The 15,000-nt window shown below is 36.1% G+C and overlaps 1 long non-coding RNA gene across 1 annotated transcript in view; it reads right to left on the reverse strand.

Moving 5' to 3' along the window:
- Positions 1 to 4,788: 4,788 nt before the first annotated feature.
- LOC144972009 (uncharacterized) overlaps positions 4,789 to 15,000 on the reverse strand; it is a 10,398-nt gene continuing 186 nt past the window's right edge. Inside the window, exons 2-3 of the long non-coding RNA XR_013645230.1 lie at positions 10,409 to 10,462; positions 4,789 to 6,272 (exon numbers count right to left, since the gene is read on the reverse strand). This is a non-coding gene — a long non-coding RNA (uncharacterized LOC144972009). The remainder of the gene's footprint in view (positions 6,273 to 10,408; positions 10,463 to 15,000) is intronic.

Below are 15,000 nucleotides of genomic sequence, written 5' to 3' on the forward strand. Positions count from 1 at the left end.
AAAACAGTTTAGGGTAAATTTAGCTGGTATGGAAAAGTGTGAAAGAAAGGAGAGAAAAAAGTTTAACATTTTGAAAATGACAAATTCATTTTATCTTTAGCAGAAGTGCACATTACGTTACTACTGCTCTTGTAATTTCAGGATATGAACTTTCACTCTTTTCACTTAATATCTAACTTTGGATTCAGTCACATGAAAATGTGTCATCTCCAATTAATCAAACCACAAAAAATATGGTTTCTTCTATAATACATCATAATTTCAAAACGTTGGAGAGGACAAAACTGTATTCCTTTTAGCAGAAGTGTTTATCATTTCACAACTGCATTAATTATTCTTACAACAAGCTTCCTGACAACTGAAGGCATCCACCCAGACCATGCAGCCGTATACAGAGTGTATTCATGGAAAGAATGGGACTGCTGCCCAAATGATGCCATTCAGGAACCCAAAGAAGAGCTGCCAAGCGGAGTAAATCTCCCCAGGAAAGATTGGTTGACACTGAACCGGGCAAGGTCTAACGTGGGGAAGACCAAAACAACCTTACAAATTGGGGACTTTCTTCAGACTGCCGATGTCAATGTGGACACACGGCTCAAAACATGGACCACATCCTTCACTAGTGTGAACTTGGACCACATATCAGTGATATGGACCTGAGAGGCTGCACCCCTGAAGCCATCCAATGGATCCACCACTGGCGCGACACGATATGATGATGATGATGATGATCTCCAATTAATCAAACCACAAAAAATACATAATACATCATAATCTCAAAACGTTGGAAAGGACAAAACTATTCCTTTTAGCAGAAGTGTTTATCATTTCACAACTGCATTAGTTATTTTTACAACACGCGTTTTCACTCTCACCACTTCAACCATAAAAATATCTTAACTTTAGAATTAGTCACACTAAATCGTGTGACAATATCAAATTCAACAAGCCAAGAATGTGATTCAAAAATTAAACATTTTCTCTTGAGTGGTCTGAGCCGATATAATTGAGAATTATGAAAGTTTTGAGTGGCAGGTCACCAGACAGTATGGAAATAAAATTGGATCAATTGTAAAAAGACTATAAAATACAGCCCCACAAGTATATGTGGATTTTATATATACAATGAGATTACATATGTATGTCATAAATACATTATTATAAACACTCATCAAAACTATAAACAATGTCATTAAATATCACGATTTAAAAATCTATGTTAGAAAGTGGTAGCATCTTATAATTTATGCGAGCAATAAACATTTAATGGTTATTACAAATCATTAGATCATGTTGGTGATTTCTTTAAAAGATGCCAAATAAAATGCCATATCCAATTACAATGAGTTTCATTTTGTTTAAATTCCATATATGACTTTGCTTAATTCAACATCGTATTATATATTTAAACAAGTAAAAAAGATAAAAAATACTTTTGGCCCATTTCCTTACAGAAATGATATATTTCTTCCTTGGCAAGGAGCAAATAAACGCACAGTCCAACTGGCAATATACGAGTATGTTACTTCTAAACTACTCTATTTTACCAATTAATGATTGGTCGACTGAGATGTTCATTATTTGAAGAAAAAAGGAAGGGTTAAACTACATGTTGAATTCAAATAAAAACAACAAAATACTTGCTTATCTATATAATGACTACTTGGCCATGACATCATATATTCGAAAACAATGGATCTTTTTGTTTCTAGTCCTTAACTTTTTTTTGTTTGTTTGTTGCTTTAGGTCTCTTCCAACACAATTGAGGTTATATGAGAGACCGCTGAAACAAAAAAACAAGCAATCTAACAAAAATAGTACAAATGTAAATCAAAATCATAACCTAAAGATATCATAAACTAAATTATAAATAACCAAGAACAAACAGGCAGAAGATTTACAGAAAAAAAAATATCCCCTGTCAAAAATACAATCACAAACCAAAGAAGCAGGATAGGCTAGTAAAGAGAAGAAGAAATAACATCACTATCGGATCGTACACCCATGCGAACATCATAGGTATTCAAGCTAAATTCTAGACCCCACTTGTCATATAGCTAATATTATTTTGGCGTGAAAAGTGTGAATAAACACTCTCTCTCTCTCTCTCACTCTCTCTCTCTCTCTCTCTGATGTTTATTTAGTAATAATGGCTGGCTGAGAAATTTATCATTTGAAAATTGATGGATAAAAAAAAATATTACAAGATCAAATCTATATATGAGAATATATTTTTACAATGATAATGTAAATAACGGATTTGTGTAAAATTGTTGAGCTTGTAATTTCTTTCTCAGATAAAAGAATATAATTTTTATATCAACAATAATTTCTTCTCTAAGCATTAAGTATTAACATTATACAAAAATGTTTCAAAATTAAATAAATGAAGTATCTATTCCTTTTGTGAATCGCTTATGTCATATTTGCACAACTGCCATAAAGTATAAAACAAATTCAAAATTACATTCCATTGAAACTCAACATATATGATATGATTATAAAGCACGAGATAATAAAACATGTACAAGAACATGATGATATTGTAATGTAACTTTGCGTGAATAAGATATCAAACTGTATAATGATAGGAGAAATGAATGGTAGATGCATTATTATTAAAGCGCAACGTTGATGAGACAATTTCACTATCTGTATGACAAAACAAAGCCTATCCAACCACAAGATAATTGTAAAACATATTCCTAAATGAAAATGTGTGAGTTGATGTCAACCATATCATTATTGTTTTTTGAAAACGATGGGATATTTTTAAAATCAAATTAAAACAATGCTTACTCATAAAAATTCATCATTGTTACCGCTATTTTCATATGATTGCGAATAAATTAAAATTCTATCAAGCGTTACTTATGATGACATGTGACAAATGAAAAACAACATTACTCAATTAGGGTGTATAAGAAAATCAGTAGCACAAAGTCCTATTCAACTACAAGTTAATATAAAATCTAAGAACGAAATTTTAGAAATGGTCTAAGATTTTAATAATGATAATGAATACAAACAAAGATCAATTACATATCAATCCAGATAAATACATTCAAATTATTGTTTACTTTAATAATGGTTGCTTGGCCGTAATATCAAATATTTGAAAACTTGATGGATCATATTTAAAGAAAAAGAAAATAAATTCTAGTATTTTAAAACACTCTTTTAAGTTCCTGAATGTTATGCTTCATTTGTTATAAATCTATGACTGCTATACTAAAGAGTGAAATTAATTTTAAATTACTTGATATAAATGATGTAATAATAAAATATATTCCTATTAAAATTAACAAACTACATGACAAAATTCAAAGGGCATTATCTATAGAACATTTTGCAAAATATTTATATATTTATAGTTAGGTAACATATCACACATTTTATACAAATGACAATAATAGTTATAACATTAAATTTATAAAAGAAATAGAATAAACATTTTCAAAAGAGTGAATTTTCTATTAATGTAAGGTAATGCCAATAAAATAATAATACGAAACACCTGAATTTCAGTTTATGTATATAATGATAACAAAAGCGTTCTTGAACCTGTTTGTTTTTCAAACAAACTGTAACATATTTTGTCAACATGTGCATTCTAACTAAATACTAAAATGTCAAATTATCAAATTACTACGGCTGACTAAGAAATTTATTACTTGAATAACGATGAATATGAAAGAATTTAAAACCATGTTTTATAAAAACTTAATGTATTATTAATATTTTGTAATAAGTGCATCACTCTTAACTTTCTTTTAAGAAAAACTATTATTACTTTTGTATCATTGCTATTAAATCAAAAGTGTATAGGCATCGCAAAATTAAAAGGGTATTAGAATATATCTATAGAATGATATGTGTAATGTTTAAACAGAGAGGTTTCTAGAAACAAATTACTTCTTTAAGTAGTAAGCATTTACGTGTACAGAAAAAATATACTCAAGCTAATCAATATCAAATAAATGAATTGTTCTGTTTTTAAAAAGCTACTGTTATATTTGCATAAATAATGTTAAAGTATTAAATGAGTTTGAAATTACATTCCAATAAAACCAGACATTGATGACTTTAAAATATTAGACAATAAAACTTATAGGCAATGAATGATACATGAATAAGAGATTAAAATAAGGTAAACTGAATATTGGATGAAATGAAAGTACATTTATCAAAACTTTATACAAAATGAAAGCTATTTTATACAGTACGCGAGTCATTAACATTAAAATGGCCATTGAAAATTCTGAGACAGGAAAAAAATTTCTTTTAATTTTGATGAGATGACTTTTCTTAAGAAAATTATCTTTCTATCCAACTACAAGGTAATTGTAATAGATATTCCCATATGTCATGTTGCGAGTTGATGAAATATTGTGAACAAAAAATTAAGATTAAAGAAAAATGACACAACACTGCAACTTGAAAAAATACGACAAAACAACTGAAAGTTTACCATATCTGAAGTTAAAGATTGGGCATTTAAATCTTATTAACGGTGAATGAATTCTTTAAGTGCTTGAGTGTATAATATAGGCTTGAAAAAAATAGGAAAGGACGCGATGAAAGGAGCAATGGTGATAAGAGTCACCATTGATGGTGAAAGAGGCAATGGTGATAAGAGTCACCATTGATGGTGAAAGTGGCAATGGTGATAAGAGTCACCATTGATGGTGAAAGAGGCAATGGTGATAAGAGTCACCATTGATGGTGAAAGAGGCAATGGTGATAAGATTCACCATTGATGGTGAAAGAGGCAATGGTGATGAGAGTCACCATTGATGGTGAAAGTGGCAATGGTGATAAGAGTCACCATTGATGGTGAAAGAGGCAATGGTGATAAGAGTCACCATTGATGGTGAAAGAGGCAATGGTGATAAGAGTCACCATTGATAGTGAAAGTGGCAATGGTGATAAGAGTCACCATTGATGGCTTGACTTGCTTGACTTGCTTGCCTTGCTTGTCTTGCTTGCCTTGCTTGTCTTGCTTGCCTTGCAAGGTGGCAGGGACGATAAAGCCACTTTAAATGATCATGGCGTTCTAAGAGTAATTTTCAGGGTCAGATCGGCAGAGATTGCACCAGCAGAGCTCAAGATGAAGAAAGTATTGTTGATATAAAAGTGATGGCAGGGATGTAGATGATGGAAGCAGCAGCAGTGACAATGATGGTGAAAATGGCAAGGCAGGTGACGTGATGATGGAAATCACTCCGGCAGGGCTATGGTGGTGAAGATGATGATGATGGGAGGCGATTCTGATGGCAATGGTTGTGTTGGGAGGTGATAGCTTTGGAAGGGATGATGGGAAGTAATGGTAGAGTCATAGGGGTTGTGATAGAAGAGACCATGATGTGAGGTTAGTGGTAATAAGTGAAAGCCATGGCTTGGCGAAAATGATAGAAGCAGGTTCAACAATAAAGATCCAGTAAATGGCACAGTTCCAAACCCAGGATCAAGGTGACCCATCCAGAAAGAGTCAAACAAATCACATCCCTATCCCCGTCTTCAAGACAATTGTAAATCAACATTCTGCCCAAACACATTCGGGCTTCCTGTAGGCCTCCAGTCCGCCTACTGCACTTGGGTATGGACATGAAACACAAACAAATACACCCCCACCGGTAGAAGCACACTTATCTGTATTTCAAATCCATGCGAATGCCAACCACAATCATCTTGTCAACAAAGAACACGAATGTAACTCACCCGGCCCTAACCAGTTGGAATCAACTCAAACCCAAGTCCAGAACCACACCACCACCTTCACTTTATCACTGAATCTACCTCCAGCATCCTCATCCTCCCCACAACTTCCACCCACCACCACCTTCCTCGACGAACACAATCTCTACATCACAATCACTACAACCCCACCAATACCACCATCATCACTTCCTCCACCATTACCTCCCTTCACAACCATTGCCATCATCATCACTTCCCATCATCATCCCTTCACCACCACAACCCTCCCATCATGATTTCCATCATCCCGTCACCCAACAATGCCACCTTCACCAACAATGTCACTATTGTTGCTCCACCATCTACATCCCCATCATCACCTCGCCACCAACAACTCCTCCAACATCTTGATCACTGCCATTACAATCCCCGGGGCCCTCCAATATAACCCATCCCATTACTCCGCTGAATACCACAATCATCCTCCATGACCTCACCATCCCTGCTGGCCACCGCCCCTACCGCCCACATATGGCCAATCTCGATTCCTGGAGCTTGATGACGTCAAATATCTGTAACAAAAAGTAACAGATCATAAAATGCAGGGAAAAAAATCAGTTCTTTGACTTCACATCTAGTTCAACTTTTGTTGATTCTTGTCTAATCCTGGGGCTTTCTATCTTTCAAGATTTTCAAGGTTTGCTTCAACTAAGTCGTTTGTAGTCTTAGTATATACAAACTATTTTGCGAGAGAACTTGTCTTAGGTTATACATACTATTTGGTGAAAGGCCTAGTCTTAGTATATACATATTTTGTGAGAGGCCTAGTCTCAGTATATACATAATATTTTATAAAAGGCCTGTTCTTAGTATAATAAACATAATCTTTTGTGAGAGGCTAGTCTTAGTATTATATACATACTATTTTGTGAGAGGCCTATTTAACACCTTCAATATGACATTAATTAATATCATTCATGGTGCGCAAAAAAGATGTTCAAAACACATATTGCACGCTATTATTTGCAATTACTGCCTCGATGAAAATATTTACCTCCTGTCTTAGTAGTAGTAGTAGTAGTAGTAGTAGTAGTAGTAGTAGTAGTCGTAGTATGTGAGTAGATAGTAGTAGTAGTAGTAGTATGTAGTTGTAGTAGTAGTAGTAGTATAGTAGTTTTGATGATGATGTGGTAGCAGTGTTGTATTGTAGTGAGATTATGTTTTGGTGCATGTAGTAGTAGTTGTAGTGATGATGAGTGGAGTTGACTGCATTTGTAGTAGTAGTAGTAGTAGTAGTAGTAGTGGTATGATGATAATGTGCTTGTAATTGTAGTTGTATTGGAAGTAGTGATAATGATGTGGAGGCGGTGGTTGTAGTAATAGCAGTGGTAGTGTGTTGATGGTGGTGGCTGTAGCAGTAGTGATGATGATGTGGTGGTGGTGGTGGTTGTAGAGAGGAGGATGAGTGGCGGTGGTGGTTGTAGTAGTAGTGGTAGAAAGGTTGATGTGGCAGTGACGGTTGTAGTCGTACTGTATTGATGATGTGATAGTTGTGGTTTCAGTGATGATGATGGTTGGTTGTGGTTGTGGTAGTAGTGGTAGTGATGATAATGTGTTGGTAGTAGTGGTTGTAGTTGTGGTGATGTGCAGTGGTCGTGGTGTGGTGATGATATGTAGGTGGTTGTACTGGTGGTATTAGTAATGATGATGTGGTGGTTGTGGTTGTAGTAAAAGTTGTAGGATGATGATCTGGAGGAGCTAATTGTAATAACGATGGTAGTGATTATGATGTGGTGGTGGTGGTGGTTGTAAGCAAAGTTTTATTAATGATAATGTGGTGGTGGTGGTTGTTGCAGTGGTGGTAATGCTGTATAATGGTGGTTTTAGTAGTAATTGTGGTGATGATGTCATGGTGGTTGTAGTGGTAGTGGCAGTAGTGTTGATGTGGTGATGATAGCTGTAGAAGCAGTGGTATTGATGATGATATGTCGTGGTGGCGTTTGCAGTAGCAGTGATGAGTGGTGGTGATGATTGTAGTAATAGTAGTAGTAGTAGTAGTAGTGATGATGATGTTGATGATGGTGATGATGACGATGATGTGGTGGTGATAGTGGTAGTAGTATTAGATGTTAGAATTAGTAGAAGAAGTAGAAGTATTAGTTGTAATAGTAGTAGTAGTAGTAGTAGTAGTAGTAGTAGTAGTAGTAGTAGTAGTAGTAGTAGTAGTAGTAGTAGTAGTAGTAGTAGTAGTAGTAGTAGTGTAGAGTAGTAGTCAGAGACGCCAACTTTAAATTTGGCTCACAGGAGTTTCAGACACCACTCATAGGAATATCAATGCCGAAAGAGGAATTTCCGCACACAAGAGAAAGGAATTGGAATGTTACATAAACACATTGCCAAATACAATCCCATAGTTTCCTGTAGTATACTGGTGGTAGTGAGGATGAGGTGGTGTTCGTGGTTGTAGTAATAGTGGTAGTGATGATGATATGGTGTGGTTGAAGTAGTAGTGGTAGTGATGATGATGTGGTGGTGGTGGTTGAAGTAGTAGTTGTAGTGATGACGATGTGGTGGTGGCATAGTGGTTGTAGTGTTGTGGTCGTGATGTTGATGTTAGTGGTGATGGTGGTTGTAGTACAAATGGTAGTGATGATGATGTGATAGTGGTGGTTGTAGTAGTAGTCGTGGTAGTGATGATAATGTAGTGGTTGTGGTTGTAGTCGTAGTAGTGGTAATGATGATGTGGTGATGGTGGTGGTTGCAGTAGTAGTGGTAGTGATGATGTGGTGGTGGTGGTTGTAGTAGTAGAAGTGGTAATGATGATGTGGTGGTTGTAGTAGTAGTGGTAGTGAGATGTGGTGATGGTGGTTGAGAAGTAGTGGTAGTAATGATGATGTTGCAGTGGTGGTTGTAGTAGTAGTAGTAGTATTGTGGTGATGATGATGTGTGGTGGTATCGTAGTAGAATGGTAGTGATGATGATGTGTGGTGGTGGTGGTTGTAGTATATGGTAGTGATGATGATGTGGTGGTGGTGGTTGTAGTAGTAGTGGTAGTGATGATGATAGTGGTGGTGGTTGTAGTAGTAGTGTAATGATGAGTGGTGGTGGTGGTTGTAGTAGTAGTGGTGTAGTGATGATGTGGTGGTGGTGGTTGTAGTAGTAGTGGTAATGATGATGTGGCGGTGGTTGTAGTAGTAGTGGTAGTTGCAGTGATGATGATGGTGGGTGGGTGGTGTGTAAGTGTGTGATGTGGTGTGTGTAGTGTGGTGGTGGTGGTGTGTAGTAGTAGTGTAGTATGATGATGTGGTGGTGGGTGGTTGTAGTAGTAGTGGTAGTGATGATGTGGTGGTGGTGGTGTGTAGTAGTATATAATGATGAGTGGTGGTGTTGTAGTAGTGTGGTAGTGATGATGTGGTGGTGGTGTGTTGTAGTAGTAGTGATAATGATGATGTGGTGGTTATAGTAGTAGTCGTGGTAGTGATGAAATGTAGTGGTGGTGTTGTAGTAGTAGTAGTGGTAAAGATGAGTGTGGTGGTGGTGGTGTGGTTGTAGAGTGGTAGTGATGATGTGTGGTGGTGGTGGTTGTAAGTAGATGAGGTGGTTAATGATGGTGTGTGGTGTGTGGTGGGGCTGGTAGTTGTAGTAGTAGTGGTAGTAATGATGATGATGTTGTAGTGGTGGTGGTTGTAGTGATGATGTGTGGTGGTGGTAGTTGTAGTAGCAGTGGAAGTGATGATGATGTGGTGGTTGTAGTAGTAGTGGTAGCGGTGATGATGATGTGGTGGTTGTGGTTGTAGTAGCAGTGGTAATGATGATGGTGGTGGTGGTTGTAGTAGTAGTGACGATGGTTGTAATATTAGTGGCAGTGATGATGATGAAGTGTTTGGAAGGGTGGGGGGTATCCTTGGAACAAATTGACTCACCGGAATTTGACGGAAGTTGCCCGCTACCCAAATTTTTGGCTCCTGACCAGAGTTTTTTTCCGGTGAGACCGGAGTTTTGGCATCACTGATTAGTAGTAGTAGAAGTAGTATTAGAGTATATAGTAGTAGTAGTAGTAGTAGTAAATAGTAGTAGTAGTAGTAGTAGTAGTAGGTAGTAGTATAGCAGCAGAGATAGTAGTGTATATAGTTAGTAGTAGTAGTAGTAGTAGTATAGTAGTAGTAGTAGTAGTAGTAGTAGTAGTAGTAGTAGTATAGCAGTAGCAGAGTAGTAGCAGTAGTAATGGTGGTGGTGCTTGTAGTAGTGGTAGTATGTTCGTTTTTAAGGGTTTATGGCGCTTGCCACACATTTAGATAATATCAGCGCCAGTAAAAAGGAAGAAAGTGGGATAGTAAAAATTTCTAGAATTACAATCAAAGTACCCAAGAAAAAGGGAGACAGGGAGATCAAATAGGGAACAGATGTAGATGTAGAGCCACTATCAATGTACTTAGTTTGAGATCACCTAAATGTCTCATCCTGACACAAGCACAGGTCCCCACTAAGAGGAACAACAGATAGAGAAGAGAGAGAGGAGAGAGAGAGAGAGAGAGAGAGAGAGAGAGAGAGAGAGAGAGAGAGAGAGAGAGAGGAGGAGAGAGAGAGAGAGGAGAGAGAGAGAGAGAAGAGAGAGAGAGAAGAGAGAGAGAGAGAGAGAGAAGAGGAAGGAAGAGGGTGAGGAGGTAGAGAGAGGGAGAGAGAGAAAAAGACCAACAGACATTCCTACCTCAAAGAGAAGGCTCCAGTCCTATGAAGAATACACAATCCAATCCTGTCCATCCTTGAGAAAATATAAAAAAACGTTATTCTTGTTTATGTTGTGATCGAAGAAGTTATGTTTTGAAAGAAATGCAGTCTCACGACTAACGTTCAGATCATCTTTACATTCATCCCGATAGCTCAACTGGTTAACTACTAAAACAATGTGACAAGTTCTGTTCCCCTGTTGAGCCTCAAAAGCTAACTTCTAAATGAAGACATAGCACAAGGCTATTAATCGTGCAGCACAGACAGATCTTATGACACTTATGAGAGTTTATACTCATCAAACCAAACTCCTGATTATTTCAATATATAACATTAGTAAAAAAAGAATTCTACTACTATAACTATAAGCAATTTTACTTTGTAGTTGTTAGCTAAATGACGAGAAAATATTTTACAGTAAGGATAGAGACACAGTTTCTTTAAATGGTGGGCCAGTTTTATTAATTTTATCACTTGTGAATTCTTTAAAACCATGTTTTTGGCAGGATACATTGATCTTTATCACTGTTTCAGTTTCAGTTGGGTGGGGAAGTGTGGCTCAGTAGTACAGTTTTTGTTTTGTACCCCAAAGGTCCCGAGTTCGAATACCAGCTGCGCTGTGTGGCCTTGAGCAAGTCACCTCGCCCAAGCTCAGTTTGAAGTGCAGCACTGCGGCTGACGTCTGGGTTATTCCAGTATTCCCTTGGAATAGACTCTAAAGACAAATTTCCCCTATAGGATGAATAAAGGGAATTTTATTTTTATTTTATTATTGTAAGTTTTATCTTTAGAAACTTGTCAGTCAGAAGCCCTGCAAACAGCTTGTATTAAATTAAACTTAAAATTAGTAATAATAATTGCTGTAACCTGTGAGTTTTGACTGATATTCAATACCTTGAGCAATTGAAATATATTTTAGTCTATGCGTTTTCTTTGAACGGACTCTTGTCAGTGCTTTCCAAACAATGCATTCAATGAGTTTCATATCACGGGACTTTTGTTTTTTTCACTATCTAATTATTGATCACCAATATTTATGTTTACAGCTGTTTGTGTCCTCATATTTAAATCTTTTTCATTTATCCATTCCTTATCTATTTAATTAGTTGATGTTTAGCAAGATTATTATCGAATTATCAAAACGTCCTTTCTATACAACGCCTTCACCAGTTAAGTAGAAAACGGTAAGGGCTGCCTGAAGCCGGTGTCGTAAAATACTAACGAAAGAGTTAAAATGGAAAGGCTTCATATGGGAACAAAAAAGACAATGGACGTTTCGGGTACAAACCCTTCGTCACTGCAACAATATACAAATAAACGTGGAAAACAAATAAAATATAATGAAAAATAACTTGTATTGTCTGTACTCAATGGTGGTTGCAGTATGAATGAAATGTTAGCATGGCGTGGGTAGAAGATAGGGTGCCCCAGGGGGGTGATCTAATTGATAAGAAAAGGTCAGCGTCAGGGAACAGAACTTTCCAGAAAATAATGGAAGATAAAAGACATAAGTGGTAGTAGTAGTAGTAGTAGTAGTAATAGTAGTAGTAGTAGTAGTAATAGTAGTAGTAGTAGTAGTAATAGTAGTAGTAGTAGTAGTAGTAGTAGTAGTAGTAGTAGTAGTAGTAGTAGTAGTAGTAGTAATAGTAGTAGTAGTAGAAAGCTGTTGTGAAACAGTAGGGGGCGTCGGAGAGGGCGAGGTGAAAGAGTCACAGCGGAGGTGGGGGGGGGGGGTTGTTGGATGAGCGAAGGTCGAATCTTCACGAAGGAAATACGAACGATCAGATGGCGATGCGATAGTAAAGTGGAAAATACAGATAAATAGATAGATAGATAGATAGATAGATGGATAGACAGATAGATAGATAGATAGATAGATAGATAGATAGATAGAAAAGAGGGGAGAGAAGAGAAAAAAAACAACAAAAGAACAAAAAAAAAACAAAAAAAAAAACAAACAAACAAACAAACAAAGCAACAACGTCAACAGAAAAAAAATTTAAAAAATAAAAAAATAAAAAAGGGGAGGGGGTTGAGGCGATACAAGTTATTTTTCATTCTATTTTAATTGTTTTCCACGTTTATTTGTGTATTGTTGTGCTGACGAAGGGTTTGTACCCGAAACGTCCATTGTCTGATTTGTTCCTATATGAAGCCTTTCCATTTTCACTCTTTCGCTAGTATTTTACTTCACCAGTTAACTAAGCCAACAGAGAGACAGACAGAAAAAGAGATAGAGAGAGACGGAGAGATACAGAAGGTTTCAGAGAGAAGAGAGAGAAAGAGAGAAAAGAGAGAGAGAGAGAGAGAGAGAGAGAAGAGAGAGAAGAGAGAGAGAGAGAGAGAGAGAGAGAGAGAGAAGAGAGAGAGAGAGAGAACTAAATGGATACCTACTTCAAGATTGGATCCATTACGAATACATCTTTGACGATGTAATCCTGTATTTCATGCCGTCTTTAGTGAATTAAAAATAAAGATGTATTTCTTGATCATGTTTGAATTGAAACAGATAATGAGCAAAGAAATTATGTTTTGAAAGATATGCAGCCTTGCACTTAATGATAATAGTAACTAATATTTTTTTACCTCGCCATTATATAAAAAATAAAATCAAACTCTTGAAAATGAATTATCAGGAGAAAAATTGTCACTTCTGTAAATACAATGTTGGTTAAGCTGAAGGCAATCTAAGGGTGGAATACTGGTAATCTATGATTTCAGTTTGTAAAACTCTGTTTGTGGATTCCAAACAATGATTCCGAAAATGGTGAGATCGGAGTCTAGCAAAAAGTCATAAATTAAGATTTGTTCATTCTACAATTCCCGTAGCATCAAAATTGTCCGGCTGGGATTTTTTTTCAAAGTTTGATATATTGTGCAGATACACTATTTCTATAATTAAAATGGTGCTGATTGAAGCTCGAAGAAGAAAAAAACGGTAAGTATTGAATTGTAAGACAGTATCTGTCTTTGTCTAATAAATTGAAGCTTACAGTTGAATACTTATCGTTATTTCACTATTTCTATAAGCACATGAAAGCTTTCCTTGTATTTTGAGGTGCTTCATTGTAAAATCACCTGCAAAGAATCTCAGTTCTAAAATACAAAGGGGCATAACTCAGTTAATCATTTTGACCTCCAATATTGACTCATATTACATCACACAGTTTAAAATATTTGGCTTATGAGGCTGTTAAAAGCTATTGAATTCAATGCTTTCAAATTCAATTTACTTTTGAAAAAACCGTTAACAGTCTAATTTATGTGGATTATACTCATTCAGATGAATTCAGTTCAGATTGGTATGAATGTCGATTTTTATGTCTAGTCCAGTGCAAGATTTTTTTATTATCTAAAAAAAAAAATTCAATACACCGTGAAAAAGAGCGCTATGTAAACACACGAAAAGGCTTTATGTGACGGCGTTATAGTATAGTTATGTGACACACTGTAGCGAAGCGTATGGATAATGGAATTGTGTATGGGCATGTACAGATAATTTGGGGTGACCAATTTGGTTCGATATTACGGACCCTGAAATTCAAATCCATCCATTTTATTTTATTTGGATTCGGAATGAATTTACTACGAGAGAGAGAGAGAGAGAGAGAGAGAGAGAGAGAGAGAGAGAGAGAGAGAAAGAGAGAGAGAGAGAGAGAGAGAGAGAGAGAGAGAGAGAGAGAGAGAGAGATAGAGAGAGAGAGAGAGAGAGTTAAAAAAAAAAAAAAACAGATGTCTGGGGATAACGAAATTTCATTATCCCCAGACAGGTGTCTGGGGATAATGACAGCCCAGCCTTTTCGTTATCCCCAGACAGGTGTCTGGGGATAACCAATTTCCATTATGACATAATGACAGCCAATTTTATTATCCCCAGACAGGTGTCTGGGGACAATCACAGCGTTGATTTTGACGTTTTTCATTCATTGACGGGCGACTGTTCAATTTTGGGGAACGGGGGAGCGGAAGTTTTTAAAATCACCTATTTTCGATATTTTTAAACACTAATACACCACCTCAAACATTTATCAGTCCATATCTTTGCTTTTATGAGGTCTTTTTTCATTTTGAAAAGTTCAAAGTGAACAACTAAATGACGCCGATTCAGTGGTATATTTGGTCTATCTTCATGTGAATAAATATTTTATTGTTGACTTTTCCAAAATTACAATAGGTCATTCATTTGCATGTCGTGATCTATTTTTCCTTGATTTCAGCTGTTTCAGCTCTAAACTATACTTTTCTCTCTCAATAAATAATTCTTTTTCTGTTTGCAATGTATTACAGAGATGTTGAATTACCGCATGTAAAATTTCATAGATGTATCTGAAGCAGTTTCTGAATTATACTTGATTATCCATTGGGTTGCTGTGTTTTGGTCACATATTTTCCTATTATAGAGATTTTCCACCACATAAACGGTCATAACTTTTTAACCAGTTGAGATAGAGCGATAATTTTTTTCATTCCAGTAAATGTTATACTCCCCTTTATTTTTCTACGCTAAATTAATACCCATATCACTATTTTGAAAAATTCTTGCAAGTGCACTAGGCCTTGGTATCTCGACTG

Source organism: Berghia stephanieae, chromosome 4 (genome assembly GCF_034508935.2).
Source record: "Berghia stephanieae isolate SIO BIC M18660-M18661 chromosome 4, UCSD_Bste_1.3, whole genome shotgun sequence".
Lineage (NCBI taxonomy): Eukaryota > Metazoa > Mollusca > Gastropoda > Nudibranchia > Aeolidiidae > Berghia > Berghia stephanieae.